This window comes from Dioscorea cayenensis, chromosome 8 (genome assembly GCF_009730915.1).
Source record: "Dioscorea cayenensis subsp. rotundata cultivar TDr96_F1 chromosome 8, TDr96_F1_v2_PseudoChromosome.rev07_lg8_w22 25.fasta, whole genome shotgun sequence".
In the NCBI taxonomy this organism is placed as follows: domain Eukaryota; kingdom Viridiplantae; phylum Streptophyta; class Magnoliopsida; order Dioscoreales; family Dioscoreaceae; genus Dioscorea; species Dioscorea cayenensis.
This window is the reverse complement of record NC_052478.1, coordinates 14938711-14956942: the sequence shown is the minus strand read 5'-3', so window position 1 is coordinate 14956942 and position 18232 is coordinate 14938711. Positions and strand designations below refer to the sequence as shown.

The window sequence follows — 18232 nt, the reverse complement described above, 5'->3', positions numbered from 1 at the left end:
ATTGTAAGATCCTGGAAAATTACGGGCCTCTTAGGTAAGGATGCAAGTGGGGGGTAGCGGGCATGGTGGGGATGGGATCCCCACTTCTCAAGTGGCGGGGATTCCCCGTGGGGGAGAATGAAGTGTGAGACTGTGAAAAATTGTGGGGCCTTATTATAAGCCATTTCGTATTATAATAAATTAAGTGTTATAGTTTAAAAAAAAATAAATTTTCAAGATAATTATATGGATAGGATTATCGGAAGATAGTAAATAAAAATTTAAAATATAATTTAAAAAAATGAATTGTAAGATCATGGAAAATTACGGGCCTCTTAGATAAGGATGCAAGTGGGGGGTAGCGGGCATGGTGGGGATGGGATCCCCACTTCTCAAGTGGCGGGGATTCCCCGTGGGGGAGAAATCCCCCCCCCCCTCTTCCTTAATAGTAACACACACACACACACACATAACATTACACATGTAGCACATTTTATTTTATCTAATCTTAATTTTAATATAACATATTTATCTATAATAGAAAATAAAAAATTTTTGATTAAAATTTTTAAAACAAATTTTCGTATAATTGTCTTCGAGCATTGTACTGGAGTAACAGTAGTTTTACTAAAAATCAAAAACATTATTAATAAATACCAAATTTAATTTTTTTGAAACCCAAATAGTTAGTCATTATAACATTATATCAATATTGAATTTTTTTAATGAATAAAATTAATCATATAAGTTATTTTAAATAAATATTCTATATATAACATTTCATTTAAAAGGTGGGGAATACCCGGGGGTGTAGAGATTCCCCGCGGGGAGTGGAGTGGGGAATACACTCCCAGTCCCTGCCTCGCCCCACCCCGTGAGTTGGGGGAGGGGGTTTTCCCCGTTCCCTGCCTCGAGGAGAGTTATTTCGGGGAATCCCCACCTCGTCGTGGCAGGCCTCGTAGGGAACCGAGATTCCCCGGCCCACTTGCATTCCTACCCTTAAGCCAAATTTGTTACACATTTTATAGTTGAAGAAAATTAAAATCTTCAATATAATAATTATATAGATAGAATAATACTAAATGAAAATATTAAATTTAATTTTAAAAATATATATATGAATTATGGGGCTCTATGAAATCTTGGGGTTCTAGGCATAGGCCCGGATATGCTTAGGGTCGGCCCTGGGTGCAACAAATAAGTGTGGGTCCTTTGAGTAGATTTGATGATTTATTTTGATTATATAAGTGAAAAATATTTATGTAGCATGAGGAAGGCCGATTACATTTTTTTTTTATGACAATTTTGCATCATCATTAATTTTGAAAAGAAATTATAAATTTATAATTATATTATAGAACACAGTAGGAAATTCTTACATGAAGATTCTGACAAAGTGAATAAGCCATAATTTATTAAACAACAAAAACAAAAAATAGCAATATAAAAACAAATAGATCAAAGCAATAGAATAGAAAAAAAGTCCATTAGTCGTGAAGCACCAAGAAAAAACACAGATAGATTTCCATCTATCTTAGCATATTTAATTGTATATTTAAAATATAAATATTTTACAAATAGTTTTTCTTAATTGTACCTTCAATTGGAATTATGGAGATGAGAAGAATAGTGAACAGAGAAAGCAAAAAAACGTAGAAAAAGAAAGATAGAGAGAAACTGGAGCCGGCGAAGTCAACCATCTGGAGACACAGGCCTGCTTAGTGACAAAAGAGGCGGATTACTCCTGAGTGAAGTTGGGCACCATATCGCCGGTGAAGTCAGTGGATCTGGAACTCAGAAAATTTAAAGAACGCTTGATCTTCTGAGTAACCTCTATAGTTTCCTGCTGGTGGGATTCCGATTTTGCAGAAATCCAAGAAAGAACCATATTAGCTATTTTGTAAAAAGTTGAAGAGATAGGTGAATAGATTTGGTTAAAAATACTATTGTTGCGCTCCAGCCAAATATTGTAGAAGATGTATCTAGAACAGAGGTCCCAAAGATTTCTGAGATAAGGGTTCAAAGAGGGTATCTAATTGGTCCAGATATTTGAAACTGAGGAAGGTAGAGTTTCATAATTAAATATACACTTGAAAAAGGACCAAATGCGAACTGAATAGATACAATCTAAAAAAAGGTGGTCCACTGATTCCGAGTTATTGTGACATAGTATACATGTGTTAGTGGCATAAGGGTTGCAACCTTTTTTGAACAGATTCTCAAGTGTTAGAATTTTGTTATCCCAGGCAAGCCAACATAATAAAGTGATTTTACTAGGAGATTTAGTTTTCCAAAAATTGGAATAGAGTTGATTGCGGAGACCTCCATCGATTAAGAAATTGTAGAAGGATTTGACGGAGAATTTTTCATTTTTATCTAAAGACCAGGAGTAGGAATCTTCAAGTTCATTTGCACAATTCGGTAAAGAGTTTATTAAGATGGTGAAATCTTCAGTAGCGGCTGTTCTAAATGGATTACCATGGGAATTAAGTATGAGAATAAATTCTTTTAAACTAATCCAAGGATAAGGACAATCCAGAAAGAGAGATGCCTAATGGCTATTGGGGGATTGGCCCTCCTACCTATTTTCTCCATTACCAACTGATTTGATTAAGCAGGAACGAAATGAAAGTAGAATGGTATTAATTCTTGCCGAAAAGAATGATTTATTTCTTTGTGGTTATAGAAATAGGATGCCAGGGGAATCACTGTTAATATAGTTGGCTTTAATAATCTTAGACCAACAAGAGTCCAGTGTGGTGATGAATTTCCACCACAATTTTCTACGTAAAGCTTTGTTAAACTCTTGTAGATCAAGAATACCCCAGCCACCCATGCTCTAGGGATGACAAATATTTTTCCAAGCAATTAATCTTATCCCCTTAGGGCCAAGATTAGGGCCTTTTCAGAGAAAATCTCTCTTGATTTTGTCAATTTTATAAATGACCCAGGCTGGAAGTTTGAAAACTGACATCTAATGAACTGGGATAGATGATAACACGGAGTTAATAAGGGTTAAACAACCCCCCAATGAGAGATAGATTGCTTTCCAGGGCGTGAGTCTGGCACGAACAAATTCAATCAACCTAGTCCAGTCAATTCTTTTGGGTCATCTACCAGAGAGGGGAATGCCTACGTATGTAATGGGGAGACAATCTCTATTACAATTAAGGATTCTCGCGGAGGAGGAGAGCGGCTGGTAACCAAAATTGGTGGAATATAGATAGCTTTTCGAGAAGTTGATTGAAAGACCAGAGCAGCCTTCAAAGATATAAAGAATTAATTTAATGATTTTAAGATCTTCGTGTCCACTAGTCGAGAATATGGTACAATCATCTGCATATTGTAAATGGCAAATACTGTTTTATTGGTCAAGTTGAACTATAATCAAAACTTTAGAATTAATAGCATGATTGAACATTGCACTAAGAGTATCGGCCGCTAAAGCAAAGAGAAGGGGTGAAAAAGGATCACCTTGTCTCAATCCTCTTTTGTAGCGAATATAACCCTGTGTAGTTCCATTAATGAGAATTTGAGTTTTGGCAGTTTTGAGAATGGTGTGTATCCATGAGATCCAGCGGTTACCAAATCCTTTGGCTTCTAGAATCTCAAGAGGACAATTCCAGTCTAGAGAGTCAAAGGCTTTAGCGAAATCAACTTTAAAAGCAAAGCCAAGAATTTTCCTTTCTTGGAGGTTAAAAATCACTTCCTAGGAAGTAATAATATTGTCTGCAATGCATCTACCCTTAATAAATCCGGATTGATAATTATCCACTAAGAGACCAATCTTTTGACTCAATCTGGTGGCGAGAATCTTAGAAATGATTTTACAAGTTGAGTTGATATGACTGATGGGTCTGAATTCATTGACCTCAGTTGGGGTATTTGTTTTTCCAATAAGTGAAATGTGAATCCAATTAAGTCTTTCAAAGTTGATAGAGCCATCATGAAAATCACTACAGATCTTAAATAGATCCTCCTAGATAAGGCTCCAATGTTTTTGAAAAAAGAATATTGGAAAACCATCTAAACCTGGGACCTTATCAGCGTTTAACTCAAACACAGCTTGTTTAATTTCTTCAGAAGAGAAGGGGAGTTCTAGTGTAGAGAGATCAACTCTATCTTTGTAATTAAAAAGATAGTGCCAATTGCGAAGGAATCTATGTGAAATTGGTGTACCAAGCAGGGTTTGAAAATGGTAGGTGAATACTTTCCCAATTTCATGGTTTCCTTCAATCCAATTCCCATTATTACGAATTCTAGGAATGAAATTTTTATTCTTCCTACCATTAGCCAGTAGGTGAAAGAATTTTGTATTTGCATCACCCTCTTTGAGCCAAGTAATTTGAGAGCACTGTTTCTAGTAAATCTCCTCTTTGTTTTAGTAAAGTGTAAAGCTCAGTTTGAATTTGGGAGAAACAAGTAGATTCATCCTCAAAAGGAGATCATCTTTCACATAGGGTATCAAGAGAGTTTATTTCGGCAAGCAAACTTTTTTTTGTGAAGATTAGAAGCACCGAAATTTTCTTTTGCCCAAATACGGAGCTTAGATTTTAAGAAGGTGAATTTTTTAGAAATGATGTAGGCCCCGCAACCATCAAAGTTATGGTTCGACCACCAACCTTGAATTAAATTCTCTAATTGGTCATTGGAATACCAAGATTTTTCAAATCTAAAAGTTCTAGATTGAGAATAATGGTTACCAAAGTCCAGATAAATAGGGGAGTGGTCAGATCCAATTCTTGGAAGAGAACTTTGAAATGTTCTAGGAAAAGTTAGTGGCCAGTCATGCAAGTATAAAAATCTATCTAGTCTGACCCAAATTGGTTCAGATTGACCGTTAGTCTAAGTGAAGTTGTGTCCGCGTAGAGATCAGCTAAAAACTTTTGGGAGCTAGCAATATCCCTAGGATTAGGGTCTCCTTTGTTTTTATCGCTAAAAGTGAATAAAGTGTTGAAATCTCCACAGATTAACCAGGATAATTCGTGTAAATTTCTAATAGAGCAGAGTTCATTCCGGAAATCAATTCTAAAGGAGCTAGTGTTAGGTCTGTAAACACTAGTGCAATCCTATTTAGTGTTGAGGGAAGGTTTATGAATTCCATAGTAATGAAGAGGGTTCCTTTGTGAATTAAGGTACCCATAACCTGTGAACTATCCCAGGCGATAATGATGCCACCAGCGGAGCCAAGGGCTGGGAGCTAGTTAAAAGAATTCAGTCTCAAGCCACCAATTGATCTCCAAATAGAACTATAAATTTCTTGGAGTTTGGATTCTTGTAAACATACAATGTATGCTCGTGAAGAGGAAATTATGTCTTTAACTAAATGGTGTTTAGAGGGTCTGCCAAGTCCCCTAACATTCCAACATAGAATAATCATTAAAAAGTGAAGGTCTAACATTTTGATATCAAAGGAGATCCTGTTGGAGAAGTAGAAGTTCCAACCCTAGTAGATTCTAGTCGACGGACTTTATCTAGACATTTAAGCTTATGATTTGGTGAACCTTGAAATTTAACACCACAAGCATTGCTATAGTTAAAAAATTGTGAATCAGTCCAGGAAGAAAAAATAACTATATTAATTGAATTAGGCGTATCGTCTCGAGGGTCATCAAGAACTTTTTTCTTGGTAGATCTGGGTGGGATAGGAATAAACCCAGCTTCTTCATTCCATCGACTGGAGGGTTTCTTGGGTCGATCACTTGTTCTAATATGTTGTTCAATCTCGCCAAGTGTGGTGGAAACAGAGGGTGCTTTTCAGCAAGTGGAATGTCAGGAGCTTTCTCTACTATGATGTCTGAAGAAGAGTCCTTACCACTGAGCAACACCTTTCCTGGAATAGGCAAAAAATCAGTTGTCAGTTCCTCCAGGTGAATACCACATTCAAACTGATGAAGATTCTCCTCGTTCATGATAAGATCATCATCTGCTATCACATTAGTAAGGATGTCATCATCTTCCCCCCAGTCAAGTAACTCATCATCAGAATGATCATCGAGAGGAGTAATGAGGGTGTATGGTCTTGAGAGAAGAATTTCTATGAATTAATGATAGGAACCAAAGTCCAACCTCCATGAACAAAGATCCATTTATAACCATTAGGAATAGGAATAATCGGTGGAAGTGAATTTAAGTGTGTAAGTAATACACCGGGATTAGAGGAATCGATGTCCTTATGATAAGCAATTTCTTTGCCTTTATCTCTAGCTAAAGGATCTGATGAAGAAGTGGCTTGATTGATTACTGGTTTAATCCTTAAGTTTGGGTCAAGATTGGCCATAATCGGGTTCGGTTGTAATGGAGTAGATTGAATTAAATCAATTTGAGAGTTGATAGAATCAACCTTATCCCGAGCCAGAATCAACCCATGTTGAGGAATCAGCTTTAATCTCAGTTGTGATCATATCCCGAGGAGCCATTATCTCATGAGAACCCAAGGATTGAATCTGGGTGTCTTGAGATAGGTTCTTATTTGAATTATTGAGAGAATTTGAAGAAGTACAATCCCGAGGTGATCCAGACACCCATAAGGGTCCAAGATGATATGATGAGGCATGATCTCAATGCACATGGACGGCCATTGTGTGAGCATCCATCACATGGTCGCTGTGCATTAACAATGCATCCCCTTCCTCGTTTCTCTCTCTAGAGATCGGAGGAATCTGGGGGATCACTGTGGGAAGAACACTGGAGCTCCGACTTTCCTTGGCCAAGGATAAGCCGTCCGAGCTCTCGACGGAGGCCTGAGATTTCTCTGAAGGGACCGATGGGCTAGAAGAGGAAACAACAGTTGGTTTCTGTTGAGAAGAGGGAAAAGGGCCTTGAACCATTTTTGACCTGATGATCGGAATGCCGTCGTCCTCGAGCCTAACTTTGAAGCTTCTTACTCCCACATTAATGATCATCTCTAGTGGGAAGGATGTAGGGGATTTAAGCCTCACTAGAGCTCACATATGTTCAAGAGAGACGTCTTCTTTTTTTTTTTTAACAAAGATGAGCTCTCCTAGTGGTCTCAGTACTTCCACGATGGAGTCCCAGTTCTAGCAGTGAAGAGGGAGATTGGTTAACCTGATCCAATTATAATTACCAGCAGCCACGGTGTGAGATCCAAATTCTGGGGTCCAATGGGAGAGGCTGATGGTGCAAGGGCCATGTTTGGTGGAGAGAGTGAGCTGATTCATCTTAACAATAGCCATTTCTGCTCTTGTAGTGAAGAGAGTGAGGATGAAAAATCACTGAATGGGGTAATGTTCTAACATTAATCAAAATTCAATTGAGCTGGCAGTGCATCATGAAGAGATTGAACACTCGCATTGCCAGATAGAACCCTGATGATCACCCGTCTCTTGAGATCTTCTAAGTTTGAATGATGGCTTCTGAGATGGGGAGAGAAACCCTCAGAGAAGCGATCTTTGATTTAGGGTGGAGACGGGGACCTGAAGTAGAGGTTTAGAGGGAGGTAAATTTCTCTTCAAATTAGAGTTCTCAGGGAGAGATCCAGAAGATGACAGTTGGAAAGGGCATCTAGCTGCAAAATGCATGATGCCAAAACAACGTCGACAAGTGAGTTGGTGGCGACAATCTTCAACTTTATATCCAAATCTAAGGTAGCATTTGCAGGTTTCTTCGTTCTCCAGAGATTGGTCCGCTTCAATGAGATAGGCAGTGAGGTAGTGGAGTTCTCTGGAGGTGGGGAGAAACGAGCAACATCAGCAAATGAAATATCATCCTTCATTGGGGAATTTTTGTTCTTCAGGGGCCCCTCCACCGGAGGTTATGAGTGAGGAGCTGAGGGAACGGGGTTGACGGGTTGAAGATGGGAAACAGACGCGCGAATGTCTCTACGGGGGCCTCCATGGCCTTGGTGAGCACTGTCATGAGATTCGCCATGTGAGAAACAGGTTCCACCGCGAGGATGACGAGTACTGCCATGAGGAAGACGAGGACCGCTGTGAGAACCGCCGTGAGAATCCCGAGGGCCGCCGTAAGGGTCCTATGCCCCGCCTAGGAACCTCATTCGCCGTTAATTGATAAATATAAAATTATAAAAGGAGAGGGGGTGCAACATGAGGACTTCCCAGGAGGTCACCCATCCTCGTACTACTCTTGCCCAAGCACGCTTAACTTTAGAGTTCTGATGGGATCCAGTACTTTAGTGCTAGTATGATCGCACCCCTTTTAACATCTTTAATAATACAAAATTACCATTTTCCTTGTTTTATAATTCTTTATCATATTCTCATATGAAAAGAAGGGGTTGAGCTAACAATTATACTTGTCAAAACAAATATTGATCATTCTAGACACAAAATCAAATGAAAGAGGGGGTTGAGCTCACTTTTGTACTTGTTAAGACATACATTGATTGGAGAGGGAAGCTCAGCCTCATTAGGTAAGTTGGTAGGGTATTGGTGCAAATAATGATTAGTAATGTGAGTTCATCTCACCTCAAGAGTTTTTGGACAAAAAAGTAAACAACTCAAACAAAGAAGAAATTAAGAGTGGAAGTGGAGGTTCCTTTGTATGCAGAGGTCTTCAAGACATGTTGGGTGATCCAATCCTTTGAAGAAAATGGTTAAACAATGCGTCTACCTTCCGTGATTTGCTAGAGCTTCAACAATAACATTATCTTCGCGAGGAATGGTAGAGAAGGTGCTGTCCAAGAAATTCCTCAGAAGATTTTGTAGTTCATGGAGATCATCAATAATTCTCCAGGTGATGCAAGGATTGAATTTGCTAACTAGGTGGGTAACTCCAGGACAGTCATTGAAGATCCAACTTGGGTTCTAGTTGTAATTGAAGCACATTTGGAGGGCCAATTTGACAGTTGCCACTTCAGCTTGAACGGGAGAATCCAAAGTGGTACCAGTGCTTCCTGCAAGCAATATAGTTCTTGGATTAGACACAGTAATGAATCCTAGTCTGGCTTCAATTGTGGACTCTAACCAAGAGGAATCAATGTATATGTAAATGAAGTTGAGAGCAAAGGAAAGGTTGGAGTACTCCCTGAATGGTTTCCTGGAAAAGTTGTGGAAATCTGAGCACAAGGACCAGGCCCGAGAGGTAAGGGAACTAAGGTGAGGCTCCAATCCATTAAAAAGTAGGTTTCATTACTCCATCCAAATGAGCCAAGCAAGAGCAACAATCATGGCTTTTGCCCAAGGGTTCAAAGAGGAAGTGAGCCAAAGGCCAAGATGTAATCTGCTAACCAAGCTCGGGGAAAGGCCTAGACTTAAAAGAAGATCATTCCAATAAAGAGCCAATTTAATGCAGTTCCAAATAACATGATTAGCATTCTCCTCAAATAAAGAACAGAAAGGGCAATTTGAAAGAGGGCCAACATTAAGGTAATATAAATAGGATCTTGTAACTAGTTTACCATGAGCAAGCTCCACACAAATGTTTTAATTCTAGGCAATACCCTGAGACTCCAAATTTTCCTCTAGCTAGTCCAATTGCCATTCCAACTGTCACAGTTCAGGGCCAGGTAAACTGTGTAGGCAATGGAAGTAAAATTGGACCGAGGGCCCGAACCCCAAAGATTAGAGCTATGGGGATCAATCTTAATCTTGGCAATCCTCTCTCACTCAACCAAAATTACTGAAAATGATTTTTAGAGTGTTCTGATTGAGCGAGTTTCCCATTAGTAAATCAGGGAAGGATAAGTCTTCAATCGGACAGTTCATGTTCAAAAAAGTTGGCTTGCAAGAGATAGGAAGATCAAACAAGCACGGATCATTCCATAAAGAGTTGCCCCCCTGTAATATTGCACCCACTGGAGTTTGATGAGCTTACTCTTGCTAGATCTAGTGAGGTCATCACTTGCCGAATGAGGGCAAAGAGAAGGACAAAGGTAAGGGTTAAACAAGAATAAAATTGTAATTATATATATATATATATATATATATATATATATATATATATATATATATATATTATACAAAAATTAAATAGAGATGTTTTTGAAATTCAAGGATTCATTAGATATTGGAAAAAAATACTGTACATTGAGGGTTTTTTATTAAATATTGCAAAAAAATAATTACCAAAATACATATTTTCCAGATTATTTATCAAAATGTGCAAGTGGGGGAAAAAATGAAGAAAGTTTCTTGTTTTGAACCATTTTTTTTAAAAAGGGAGAGTTGTTCTCTCTTTTTTTTATTAAAAAAAAAATGAAAACGACAGAGCTTGTTTTGTTTTCATTTTTTTTTTAATAAAAAAATTTGAAAACGAGAGATTCTCTCTAGTTTTTCTTTTTTTTTAAAAACAAATTAACAATAACGAAGCATGCTTGGCCGCTATTAAGTATTTTTAAAATTTTTAAAAATTTTATATTAGAAAATAATAGTCTAGTTATATATATTTTTAGTTTACATTTCATTTTTTTTAAAAAAAAATACAAATCCCGAAAAAATTAGAAAATAGGACGATCAAACCTACACCAATTAGAAATTATTATGAAGTTGGTCAATTCAACCTGCACCGGTCAGTAATTATTAAGAAGTAGGGTGATCAAACCGGCATCAGTTGGACTGTCTAACTTGCACTAGTCAGTAATTACTACATAGTAGGATGGTTAATCCTGCACTGGTCAGTAATTAATATAAAATAGGGTGGTCAAACATGTACCGTCAATACTTAGTACAAAATAGGACAGTCAACCTTGCACCAGTCAGTACTTAGTACAAAGTATGACAGTCAAATATGCACCTTTAAGTAATTAGTACAAACTAGCACTGTCACTCTTTAATTTTAAGAACGTCATCGAAAATTATCAGCAGAAATCCCGTACACATTTAATTATAAATAACGAACAATTAGAAGTTGAAATAGGATTAGAAAGGGAGAAAATGAGAATAGAGGGAAGGTGGTATGAAGTGGGTAGTAGGGATTAGAAATGACCATTTTGAACCGAATCGCCAAAAATCGGAACCGGAAAAACCATAACCGTCCTAAAACCGGAACCAGAACGTTCATATAAGGTTCGATACCGGTTTCAAAATTTAAAAACTGTGGAACCGGCGGTTCAAACCTCCGGTTCAACGGCCGGTTCTACATGAATCAAAAGATTCAAAATATCAAATTACTTAGTTACATATATATTATTATATTATATAAAATAATATTTAGGCTTATGATATCTTATTAGGTTTGACCATTTAAGACTTTTGTGTCGTGTGAACCGTCTGATTAGGTTAGGTCTGAACACTTGAATTAAACCAATTAATTAAGTTTTTATTTTATTAATTTGTTCTCTCTTTTGGCCAATCCTTTCTTGAAGACTTGAAAACCGTAAATCCCATCTGATGAAATCCTAATTCTAGATCTCTATCCGTGGGTGGCGGGCCGGATCGATCTACAGATATGGAAGCTCAACCTGATAGTGGAGAAGGTGGGGAGGAGCAAGCTTGAGCAGCAGCGAGATGACCGAGAGTTGTGCTATTATCATTGATAAGTGTTTTGTGTGTTAAGAATGTGAAGTATTCTTTCCTTACTATGAGCATTACTTTTATAAGGTTTAAGCGCTAATACATGTGTATTTGTGTTCTTTTGCGTATATAGGGTTGTGAAGCTAAGTATTAAGAAAAGAAGCCAAAAATAGATCGTGAAAATACTATTTGGTGGAATCTTAGAAGGAACAAACGTGAAGGCACAAGTGGGGCTCTAAGATACATGAATGTGTGCCAACCTCCATGTATTCAAGTCATTACAATGAGTTGGAGAGGCACAAAGGCAGTCACATTTGCGTATCCCGACTTGTGCATTGATAGCAAGATCTTCACTAATGGGGCCTTTGATTGAAGAAGAGTTGCGATCTACGGTATAAACGTGTGCCCGTTTATGTTGCTTCGATGAAAATTGTGGAATTGGGAGTGTTTTGGTGCAGTAGTAGCAGGTTACTTTAGCAAATCATTGTAGCAATACATTGTAGCAGTTACTGTTCACAGCCGACCGAAAATCAGGTTTCTAGAGAATCTACACGGGCGTGTGGAAATTCCCCACGCTCTTGTGGAAATTCTACAAGCCCGTGTGGATAATCCACAGGGGCGTGTGGATGCCCAATTCCAGCCCTTTTCCCTATTCTCTCCAATTTTTCTCCATCTTTTGGGAGGCAGTCGGCTAGGGTTTTGAGAGGCTTTTGGCAAGCCTTTGGAGTGGTTCTATGGATTCGGCACCGCACACCTCTAGGAAGAAGGTTATTGGTGGAGCTTTCGTCGGTAGCGATCTGGCGAGGTATGCCCTAGGCCGGACAAGGGGACGTTTGGAGAAGATGAACCTACTCCACAAGACCATCAACCCGAATACCGAAGGGTTTTTTTATGGATTACTTGTTTTTACATTCGATTTCATTGTTGATTGTAACTAGCTCCGTGGAGAGCTAAACCCCTAGTGGGTACTTGGATTTGTAAACCCTAAGATGTATTTGTTTCATTAAAATTCTATTATGTTTTCCTTAATTGATGTCTTTAATTGAGTTTCAATCTTGAATGTTTGTTTCATGATTTCTCCCTTAGAGTGACACTAGAGTTGAGAGTCTACATTGGTAACCTTTGTGAGTGAGTGACACACCATGAGGGTTAGACATTTCAAGATTGGAGAGGGTCGAGAGGGTGAGTCGAGAGGTAGCAGAGTGTTCCCTTCTCCCTCCGATGTGATTTATCCTACCTCCACGTTTCAAGAGTTCTTTCCAGTCATAGTAGAATGAATGGGCTAAGGGATGACCTCCGCTGGGGCTTAGTTGTACAGGCAACGGAGTGAAGCATTGAAGTAACTTTAGCACCTAGGGCTTAATTGCGACTAGGGGTCTTTCACCTGGACCAAACGGTTAGATCTATACATTGGAATAGCATTTATCACTTGGAATTTCTAGAGTGTCTTGCAACTTTACACAGTGTGAGGTGTTGAGATTGATCGATTTCTTCGCCGGGACATAGTGTAGAGTTAGTCACGGTTGACCTTAGGTTTGGGACCATGTGTTTAAAGATTTCCATGACTCATTAAGCGTCAATTAGGAGATATAATAGTTGATTTTGCACTTGAAGCAATGTCCTAGGTGGAATAATATCCGAGTACCCCACTTCTATTGATTGCCTTACCTCTCATCTATTTGCGCATCTCTCTTTCTTGTTTCTTTTATTCTTCTTTCATTACATTTTATAAAAAAAAAATCATTATTCCATCTTCCTTTAGTTAAATAGCATTCTTGGTATTTTTATTCCCTACTCCCTGTGGAAATGATACCCACTCACCTGGGATTTATTATCTCGACAAACTCGTGCACTTGCGGGTCACATGCAAGGGGCGTTGTCGGTCATTGACTCTGTTAGTTCCAAAAAGGTAGAAGTGTGATTATTTTTCGCTCAACCTCACAAGTAATGTAATTTGTGGTAGTTCGATAGTTTTCCGAAGTCCTTGCTTTGTTTTTGACTTGTTCCTTGTGTGTATCTTTGGCATGTGAGATTTCTTGGTTGTCCTTTTGTGTCAGGATTTAAGTTAAGGTAAAGTGAGGGAAAGAAGAGGTGGGGAAAACGCTTGAAAATTGGCCAAAGGCCTTGTGTCCTCCCTTGGCGGCACAAGGGAACCCATTAAGATCCTTTGGAAGCCTCAAGGCCTCCCTTGTAGAAGCCTCAAGGCCTCCCTTGCGGCTACAAGGGAGCCCATGAAGCTTCTCTGGATTCCTTCAAGGCTTTCCTTGTAGCCACACAGGAGCCCGTGAAGGGAACCCGATAGTGGGGTTTCTAGGGCCTTCTAGGGCTTTAAAAAGCCCTTTTTTCTTGTTCTTATTTATCCCTTCTCTTCTCCTCTTTAGATCTTCTTTTTCCCTCTTTTAATCCACTCTTTTCTTGGCTTGGACTTGGAGTTAGAGGCTTGAGGATCTTTTCCCCCTCTCTTGTGAAGGTTTTCCTTGAGTTTAAGGAGCTTAAAGGTATGGTTCTTCTTCTTTTTTCTTCTTCCTTTCTCTCTTGTGCTGTTTCTTTGAGTGTGTTTGGTTGGAAATCCTTAGTTTTTGTTAGATCTTGAGCTTGGAGTCTTGATTTGGTTGTGATAAGTGCTTGTGCGATATGAATGCGAAGCATTATTTCCTTATGTTGAGCATTACTTTCCTCGGGTTTTACACTAATATGTGTGTTTTTATGTTACTTTCGTGCATGTAGGGTTGTGAAACCAATTATGAAGGAAAGAAGCCAATGTGGATCACAATGCACCGATTTTGGACGAAATCTTGCTAAAGTTCAAACGCGAAGATATAAGTCGGGTGCGAGATGCTAGAGTGTGTGCTAACCTCCCCGTGATTTGAGTTTACACAACCATTTGGAGGGGCACAAGGGCAGTCACACTCAAGCATTCCGACTTATGCACATAGAACAAGATCTCCATCATCTTAACCGTCATTGAAGAAGCAAAAGCGATCCACGGCATAAAGCGTGTGCCCGTTTATGTTACCTCGATGAAAAAGTGGATTCGGGAGTATTTTTTTGGCATAGATCATGTAGCGAGTTATTGTAACAAATCACGAGAAAAAAATCATTGTAGCAGATTCTGCTCACGATCGACCGAAAAATCGCGAGAACGAGAGAATCCACACGGGCGTGTGGAAATTATCCACGGCCGTGTGGAAATTCCGCACGGGCGCGTGTTCCGTACACGCCCGTGGAGTTGCCCGATTCCAGCCCTATTTAAAGCCGATTTCAGCCCCGATTTCAGCATTCTTTTCTCCATCTTTTCCCCAACTTGTGAGAGGACTTTGGCTAGGGTTTCGAGGGGTATTGGCCAAGGTTTTGGAGAAGTTCTACGGCTCCGACATCGTGATTCCATTAGGAAGAAGGTTGGTAGGGGAGCTTCGATCGAGGCGTATCCTATACCGGACGAAGGAATCTTTGGACGACGAGTAGAGGACTCTCCACAAGACCATCGACACGACCATCGAGGGGGTTTCTTTATGGATTCGTTGCTTTTACATTCGATTTCTTTGATTGTATTAAGCTCCATGGAGAGCTAAACCCCTAGTGGGTACTTGGATGATTGTGAACCCTAGGATGTATTCGTTTCATTGAACTTCTTTATTATGCTTTCAATAAATTGATGTTTATTGTGAGTTCCAACCTTGAATGCTTGATTGTATGAACATTTCCCCTAGAGTGACACTAGGGTTGAGAGTTCTTGTTGGTAACCTTGTGAGTGAGTGACACACTACGAGCGTTAGACAAAAGCTAGGTTGGAGAGGGGTTGAGAGGGTGAGTCGAGAGGTGCAGGGAGCGTCCCCTTTCCCCTCCGGGCGTGATAGATTCTACCTCCGTTCCTTGAGTTTTTTGCGGCCATAATAGAGTGAGTGGTCTAAGGGATGAACCTCCGCTGGTGCCTAGTTGCGGGTGCAATGGAGTAAAGCGTTGAGAGGATCTTAGTATCTAGGGCTTAATTGTGGCTACGGACCTTCCGCCTGGACCAAAGGGTTAGGTCTATATTTAGGAAGAGATTTATTACTTGGAATCCCTAGAGTTCATTGCAACTCTATGCGAGTGCGAGGTGTTGAGATTGTTCGATTTCTCCTCCGGGACATGTATGGAGTTAGGCATAGTTGACCTTAGATTTGGGACTATGTTTGTAAGGATTTCCACGACTCACCATTGCATTGATTAGGAAGCATAATAGAGAGTTCTTGCACTTGAAGCGATTATCCTAGGTGAAGCATTATTCGAGTACCCCATCTTTATCGATTGCCTTACCCTCTTCTTACTTTTGCTCTTTCACTTGTTGATTTTATTGTTGAGAATTGAATCAATTTCACACCTATCACAATTGATCTTCCACATAGCTAAGAATCAAATTAAGTATTTTCACTCCCTACTCCCTGTGGATTCGACCCCGCTCACCCGGGATTATTACTTCGACAAGCCCGTGCACTTGCGGGAAGAGATTTATTACTTGGAATCCCTAGAGTTCATTGCAACTCTATGCGAGTGCGAGGTGTTGAGATTGTTCGATTTCTCCTCCGGGACATGTATGGAGTTAGGCATAGTTGACCTTAGATTTGGGACTATGTTTGTAAGGATTTCCACGACTCACCATTGCATTGATTAGGAAGCATAATAGAGAGTTCTTGCACTTGAAGCGATTATCCTAGGTGAAGCATTATCCGAGTACCCCATCTTTATCGATTGCCTTACCCTCTTCTTACTTTTGCTCTTTCACTTGTTGATTTTATTGTTGAGAATTGAATCAATTTCACACCTATCACAATTGATCTTCCACATAGCTAAGAATCAAATTAAGTATTTTCACTCCCTACTCCCTGTGGATTCGACCCCGCTCACCCGGGATTATTACTTCGACAAGCCCGTGCACTTGCGGGATATAAGCAAGGGGAACTTGTCAAGTTTTTGGCGCCGTTTCCGAGGAGTTAGGCGTTTAGAGATACTTTGCACTTTGTTTTCTTAGCTATTTACCCTTCATTCTATTTCACATCTCTTCTCTATCACCGTTCTTATTTGTTTTAAAAAAAAAAAAATTATTTCGCACTTTCTTATTCTTCCATCATTCTCATTTCTTTTCTTTTGTCATGTTTTACTTTTTCTTGCAAGGATTTTAAATGATGATTGACCCAGTCGTTGCTCTATATTTGCAGGTCGAAGCTTTCAGTAAAAAAGTTGATAGAATTGTTACTTCATGACAACAAAACATTCCATGTTACAATGCATATCATCCAACTGAAGTGGGCTACCCAAACGTATTATGGGATAATGGTGAACAACATTGGGAGGCACCTCAAGAGGAATGTCAAACGGGTGAGATACTCGGAGAGGATGCATTTCAGTTACAAAGAGTATTAGCTAACTTTATTGAAGCATCCGATGTCTGCGTCCAAAATATGGAGACTACACGAAGATGTCATGAAGCCTCCTATAAAAACCTTGAGCGTCAACTAGGAGGGATACTTGACACACTCTCCAGGGAACAACAATTATTTGAGCAAGCAAGTCAAGTTCCTTATAGAGAAGATGTGGTAGTAAATGACAATGAAGAAGTGGGGCGGAACGAGTATGATGTTGTCGAGATTGAGAGGATACAAGAAGAACCGTTCACTCAATATGATGATTGTTTGAGTGGACAGTATGTTTGTGAGCAAGAAATGATGCAAGGAGAGTTGGCGAAGACAGATTGTTTTCAAGTTGAAATTGAAGAAGAAGCAACTACTAAAGTAATGGAACACGCATCTCTCTTTGGGATTGATCAATTCATAAATTGCAAGAAAGAGATTTTGGGTTTGGAAGAAGATGTGGGTAGGAGATTGAAGCCATCCAATGACCCACCTGTGCTAAGCTTGGACAATTCCCAACCCAAATTGTTTCCTTGGAGGCCAAAGGTAAGATGGTTGGACTCTCCAACAAATATTCCACCCCGGCAAGTAGATTTTTGGTTTAAAGGAAGTAGCTATGCAATATCTAGTCGGGAGGAACACACTCTTTTCAAGCCCCCATAAGGTGAGGAAGAGGTACGTCAAGCTAAGTGACGTAAAACAAGCGCTTCTTGGGAGGCAACCCAAGCAATTACTGTTTTTCTAGTTTTTAGTTTAGTGTTGCATAAATAAGAGCTTGAGTGTTGGTGTTTTGATTCTTATATGCCATTGTTATGCTTTTCTTGTGGACCATTGGTGTTATCTTGTGCTTTCATGTGTTTTGGTGAAGTTTTGGTCGTTTGAGCTATTTCTCATGTTTTTCACTGGTAAAACTTACATATTAGGGTAGGCTCTGAGTGTGTAAACATGTTAAAAAAATTTTTCTGCGAGCCTGCAGAATTTTCTAAAAGCATCCGGGAGAAAAACACGCAGGGCGTGTGGAATTTCCGCACGCCCGTGGATTTGCACTGCGAGCTCATCCAGAGAAGGCACAGGGGCGTGAGGCTGCCCCTATGAACGACCATGCAACTATCACACGCCCGTGGGTAATTTTCGCATGGGCGTGTGACTTCCTGGCAGAGTTGGGCGGTTTATCCCGAGAGCACACAGGGGCGTGGACTCGCCCCTGTGGGCGACCTTGTGAACCACACACGGGCGTGGGTAATTTTCGCACGCCCGTGCGAATCTCTGCAGAGGATCTCTCCATTCCGAGAAGACAGAGGGGCGTGCGTTTGCCCCTGTGAGTTGGGCCTGTGAATGTCCACGCCCGTGTGGAACTTTCGCATGGGCGTGGGTCTTAGAGAATTTTCTCGATTGCATGGAGAGTCCACAGGGGCGTGCGTCTGCCCCTGTGGG

At 39.8% G+C, this 18232-nt stretch overlaps 1 non-coding gene across 1 annotated transcript; it reads right to left on the bottom strand.

Moving 5' to 3' along the window:
• Positions 1-8035: 8035 nt before the first annotated feature.
• LOC120267979 lies at positions 8036-8154 on the bottom strand. The gene has a single exon (XR_005538649.1). It is a non-coding gene; the product is annotated as a 5S ribosomal RNA (ribosomal RNA).
• Between the last annotated feature and the right edge of the window lie 10078 nt (positions 8155-18232).